Source organism: Epinephelus moara, chromosome 6 (assembly GCF_006386435.1).
Source record: "Epinephelus moara isolate mb chromosome 6, YSFRI_EMoa_1.0, whole genome shotgun sequence".
NCBI lineage: Eukaryota > Metazoa > Chordata > Actinopteri > Perciformes > Serranidae > Epinephelus > Epinephelus moara.
This window is the reverse complement of record NC_065511.1, coordinates 32,683,794-32,689,793: the sequence shown is the minus strand read 5'-3', so window position 1 is coordinate 32,689,793 and position 6,000 is coordinate 32,683,794.

The following is a 6,000-nucleotide window of genomic DNA, read 5'->3' as shown; positions in this document are numbered from 1 at the left end:
CATAAGTAGGGATTAGCCTACTGTTAGCTGTCTGAAACTATACGGACAGTAAGATGTAGGTCAGGGCAGTCCCTTCGGACAGACACTGCATGCATGGACATACCATATGTGTACATACACCCTTTTCTTTCATCCAGTGTTTTCTTTAGCGGGTCAGACAGACTATCTGAGTGATTCTGCTCTTGTTTAGACTGCCGTATGTCCACACATTAAGTCATTCTCTGCAGAAAAGTCAACACCAATCCTAATAAAACATTGACAGTGCCAACAAGCGCACTGGACGTGGATCAACAAGAGTCAAACACCTCATTGCTCAAGCCCAACGCACATGCACCGCACCCAAACACTCAGAAATAGACCACCCAGTCCCCAGAGACCCGTTCAGAGCTGTGTTTGCTTTGGGTGTATACCTCAAAAAGAAGAAGAAGACGAAGAAACAAAAAAAGTGATTTCATCAGCTTGGCATTTTGAATTGACATCATCCATTTTTCCGTGTGAGGGTGATTTCTGTTTTTCTTAGCTGACGTGTTGATTTTAGCTTTCCGAACAACAGCTGCTCGTGTATATTTTCTGTTGTCCCGCTGTCAGTCATCCTGGTTCATGTGGCAGAGCAATAATTGGTGCTGTATTTGACTTCAGCTAACCTCCTCAGACGAGCCAGCAGGCTATCTTAGTCCTCTGTTCATTCAGTCCCCTCTCCTCTTTCACTGCTCTCTCCTCTTTCCTCTTTCCAGTACCAGAGTCATCTTGTCACTTATTTCCCCATTTCTAATCTTACATTTTCTTTTCTTGTGTATCTCCTGAACCCAATCTGCATATTTCTACCTCATTTACTCTCTCCAACTGAATCAGAGTCAGGCGCTCCTCTTCTCCCATGCCCTGTAGATCTGCGTAGTGACACGGAGCTGTTTCTGTTACCCTCCAAAATAAATTTGGCTTTATCAGGACAGAGATCAGGTTACCCCCCTCCTTCACCCTCACCCTACCCCTCTTTCCTACTCTGTCTTTTCTCCTCCCTCTTTCTCTCTGTTTCTGCTTCTCTCTCTCTCTCTTTTTTTAAACCTCCCAATTTCCTTGTATCTCTGGAAACATTTCCTCTCTTACCTATTTCCACCATTTTTATTCCTGCCTTAAAATTCAACCTCACACTCATTTCCTGCACTCTCTGGTTCCCTTGTGGACTGCACCGCAGTAAAATGAATGGCATAATTAGAATCACACACTCTTAATTGGCTCTTTCCCAGCTCCATTCATAACAACTCTATTTAAAATCACACCCCTCTCAGGGTGCCTGCGTCTGTGTGTGTGTGTCACTGGAGGCAAAAGTGTGAAATTAAGCTCGCCAGAATGCAGTAAAAGCAGTGAACTCTGGACACGGTGTGTGTGTGTGCGTCTGTGTGTGTTCCCAGTGTATGTGTGTGGAGTGCACTCATTAGCCCATGTCCTCTAATGAGAGCCACGGGTGGTTTAACACCTCGGCCCTATAGACAGGGCCCGGCTATGCCAGGCTGAATCCAGTCTGATTGTAATTATGGCAGTCAGTCTGAAGAGACAACAGTGCATTAAAAGCCCTCTCTCTCCTACGTCCCGTTCTGTAATTAGAAATGTCAGAGCTGACCTATTGCGTATCTTTGGCCATTTCTCTGCCCTGCTTCTACAGAGACATACAAGACAAACAGCTGGAGAGGGAATTGAACCGGCAACCCCGTTGGCAGCCATCTGTAATCAGGGAATAATTTCCAGTGCCGTCATGATGGAGTGGAGGCCAGCGAAGAGGTGATGCAAAACTACAGGGATTGGTCCCATGATCATGTGTGCATGTGTGTGGAACAGGAAGAGAGTAGTGTGAGCACATGAGTGCAACCCTGAACCACAGCGAGCTCGCCACAGTGAAGGACTGCAATTAAGCTTTTTCCGAGAATAGTGAGAAAACAGCAGAGAAAACAGTCAGCTTCTATACTGGCTGTACAGCTTAAACAAACACACATCACAGTGTGTGCAGCACATGCCAAACTACACTCCTTTTCTCTTTTTAGATGTAAAGAAATGCCACTTCAAATGTGTCTGAGAAATCCGCAATTGCAAAGGCAGTTTACCGTTGATTCGCTTATCAGCAAACCTGCACACCTCGCAGAATATGACAACCTTGAGAGAGCTCAACTTGAGAGAGTCGTCAGGGTTCACTGATTAATTTTGCATTCATATCACCCGCCAAGCTCATTTTAATGAAATTTCAAGTTTGCTACATTTTTATGCGTGTGGAGTGGAGGCCGGCAGTACAAATCAATTTCAAAAGTTGACATTTTATTGAAATCCATATCAGTGTTGCTTGGTGGATCGCATGAATGCTAAATGCACCTGTGGCTCCCAATGATTTTGAAATCCTCTTAAGTCAAGCAGGGTAACATTAAACAGTAATATTTTGCTGTGGAGAATGATAATTTTCTTTGACACAAAGGGAGGCAGAATGGCACATCACAAAGATGAAATAGCAAGGAGACATCTTAACACAATCCAGGAGCCATTAATAAGAAAACCACACTTTCATACCTAATTACTGTGTATGCACAAAAAAGACCCCAAATCTAAGAAAGAAATCGTGATGACAAACAGTGAAGAGAGTGTACGAGTAAATGCACATACACATGATGCAAATACAAACATACTCAAGCTTCAAGACAGTCTGTCTGATGTGATGTTGATAAAAGCATAAGTGAGTTTTTTGTTTGCCGTAATCACTTCCAAATTTGACATCTGCCTATGACTGATTTAGGCCAATGCACTGACATACTCCATAGTGTTTTCACACTAGAACACACCGTAGAGTGCGCTGAATGTGCGCACAGATTCACAAACACGCACACATCTCTGTGATAGGCATAGCCACTGACGTTAACCCACTTAAGTATGATATCCAATAATGGGATTAGATCCTTTATTCCATTGAAGAGAGGAGAAGAGTAAAGAGAGGAGGGGTCCCTCATGCACTGAGACGACCATAAAAATCAATCCTCTGTGACGCTATGGGATTCATTCTGATGCTCGATTTCTCCTCCTCTATACCCTCGCCAGTTGAAGTTAAACCAGCAACAGATGTGAGATTTTAGAAGTGAGGTGATGCACAGATTAAATGACAAACACTGAGAGTTCAGAGAGATGATGCACAGTGCTTGGAAGCTCACAGCCCTTAACCTTAAGCCTGTTATAACCAGACTTACTGCGCCTCCTCTTCATACTTTATCTCCCCGCATAGACGTGGACACAGTAATGCGATTGCTTTTAATCGTGTAAGAGTAACAATAGAGACTTTAAGGAGGTAAGTAATCCCGTCCGGTACTGTTTTTTGACTGTTCATTGTGTACCCCCCTGACCTGCCCTTTAATAGTATTCCAGCTGACCTCCAGCTGAAGGGCTGTATTAGATAACATACTTCCACTGTACACACATTGTTGATCAGGAGGAAGAGGTGAAGGGAGGTGCCAAGTGGATTGGAGGCTCAGCAAAGTCCTTTTTTTTCCTTTTAAACCTTAAAGTTTTAAATGTTACTGTTGGTGAATATATTTATATGCACACTATTGCGCAAACGCAACCTGGTCTCTCTTCCAATTCGTCACATACTGATTCTTGGTCAGTGGCACTCGACGTCAGACAATGCCGCAGAGGCACCCTTAGGAACGGTATGAGACGCATCGGGCAGTGGCATTTTGTGATGCTCCTGGTAACTGCAATAGTATAGAGAGCAATTTGCATAAACTTAAGAAAAAGAGACTGTATGCATGTTATGAACAGAAACTGTAGATTTCCTGCAAAAAGTTTTTTTTTTTTTTTTAAAAAGTGCATGAACAAGCGATGACACAATATCCCTATGTGTCTAAAACTGAAGCAGGAGGGCTACCTAGAGCATTATATTTTGACATGTAGAGCCACTGACCAAGCGTCTGAATTTGATGAGTTGGTGGCGAATTTGACACAGGTCATGTAAACAGCATATTCCATTTGGATATTCTGAATCAGGCCTTTTTCCAAATTTAGCATCCTCCAACTAAGAGATATTGGACATGCCAGTGTAATTCAGGTTTTAGGAGTATTCTTTGGACAAGTACATATTCAGTATATTTATCTCATCTGGGGTTTTTACTGCAGTTTGTGACACACGGCATCTTCCCTGCTTACAGTCAGCTATGTGCATTGTCGAAAATGTGTTATACACAAACCAGCTACAGACAGCAGTTTGCAAGGCTATGGTAGAGATGCATGCCTAAAAGAGAAGCCCACATTACAGGTCAAAAGAAGAAACACACCTACATTTAAACATACTGAAAGACTTGGATATCCACAGGGATTTGGATGTGCGCAAATATCACAATGCCGACCTTTATAAGAAGGTGGCTGAATGAAATTTTGATGCAAAGAAGCAAAAAGGCACAAGCGGCTCCAGCTGTGCACTTTTCCATATTTTGATGTGATTAACAACATGTTAATGAGAGTACGCATGGCTGCACGGCTGGAATATTAATGGAGTATTTATTTTCATTAGCAGCTTGGTAGAAATATTGCCTTTTTTGGAATAAGGGCAAAAACTGGAATGTTTTATGCATATAAATGTAGTCGTTAAATACAGGATATGGGAATCCCACCAGGGAATAATCCTTTAGTATTTCAAGTCTTACATCAGTGTTACACCCAAAATTGGCATGTGCCAGATTCTGTGATTCCATGTGTGAAAGCTATGAAACAGTTTCTACAGGTTTTGCCAGCTAGGCTACACACATGGCAACGATCAAAGCCAAATATGACCATAAAGTTTCCATTTTGCCTGCACGCACCCATCCAATTTTGATTCTGTTTGGAGGTCACTTCCAGTCTTACTGTCTTTGTCAAAACCGAGTCTATGATCAAGGGACGTGTAATCTGCAAAATTTATTATGATGCATCCCATTCATTTTTGAGGCTGCACTGATTGTGCATCCTGCCACAGTGACTAAGACGTCTTGGTCGTGAGCATATTCCCTCTCCGACAGTCCTATAAAAGCCCACATCAGAAAGGAACATTTTATTTGAATGAGTAGAGTCCCTGATGAAAACACTTCTCCAAAAGACCCTCCCATTCCTTGCAACCGAATGATCTCAAAAACATCCTTCAGGTTCTCATGAGCCTCCTTCCTTTCAGGATCAATACGTGTTTTCGCGTGCCTCTAACTAAATCAGGGTATTTTATTCCATTAGTCCGTTCTGGTAGAGGACACCATCTGTTAGCTGTTAAGAGCTTGGGAGGAGACCACCGCCCCAACTGAACTTTCAATCACTGCCTGTTTTAACTCTCCAAATAACCTTCAAAATGTGACCTGACCTTCCCTCGACCCATCACCTGCTGTCATCAGAGAACTGGATGCACAACCTGTCTGCACCTAGCTAACTTGGATGATTTCAGTGCCTGTGTGTCCATAAATCACTCAAGGGAAGCATTCCTACCTGTGTGTGTGTGTGTGTGTGTGTATGACCCTCATGCTGATCAGGTTTGGCAGCAATGTGATAGGAGAATGTTGTGCATGTATCCATCTTCCAAGGATACACTATCCAAACTTCCTAGCGTGTGTGTATGTGTAGTCGGATTTAGCTCCTGCACACTTGTGAAGACTGACTAGACAGCTCACTGATCTAATATTTGGACATCTTGGTCTATAAAGACATTCTGGAAAGTCCCCATACTGACTTTTGGGGTTAATATCTGAGGTAAGGGCTTGAATAAGGTTGTGGCCAGATTCAGATGTACCAAATAAAGGCAAAAAATCCTTTGTTTTCTTGCAAAAAAAATTGACTCACTGAATTAATTTCTGAGATCTGAGGCCACAACAACACTGCTTGAAGATTCCAACAGGGCAAGGAAGGTCAAGTTGTAAACAAAAGCTTAAATTCACCAAAACAAAATTGAAAAAGAAAACAAAGGCAAGCATTTAAATCTCTACCCATCTGTGCATTACAAGTGGGGATTAGACTTTG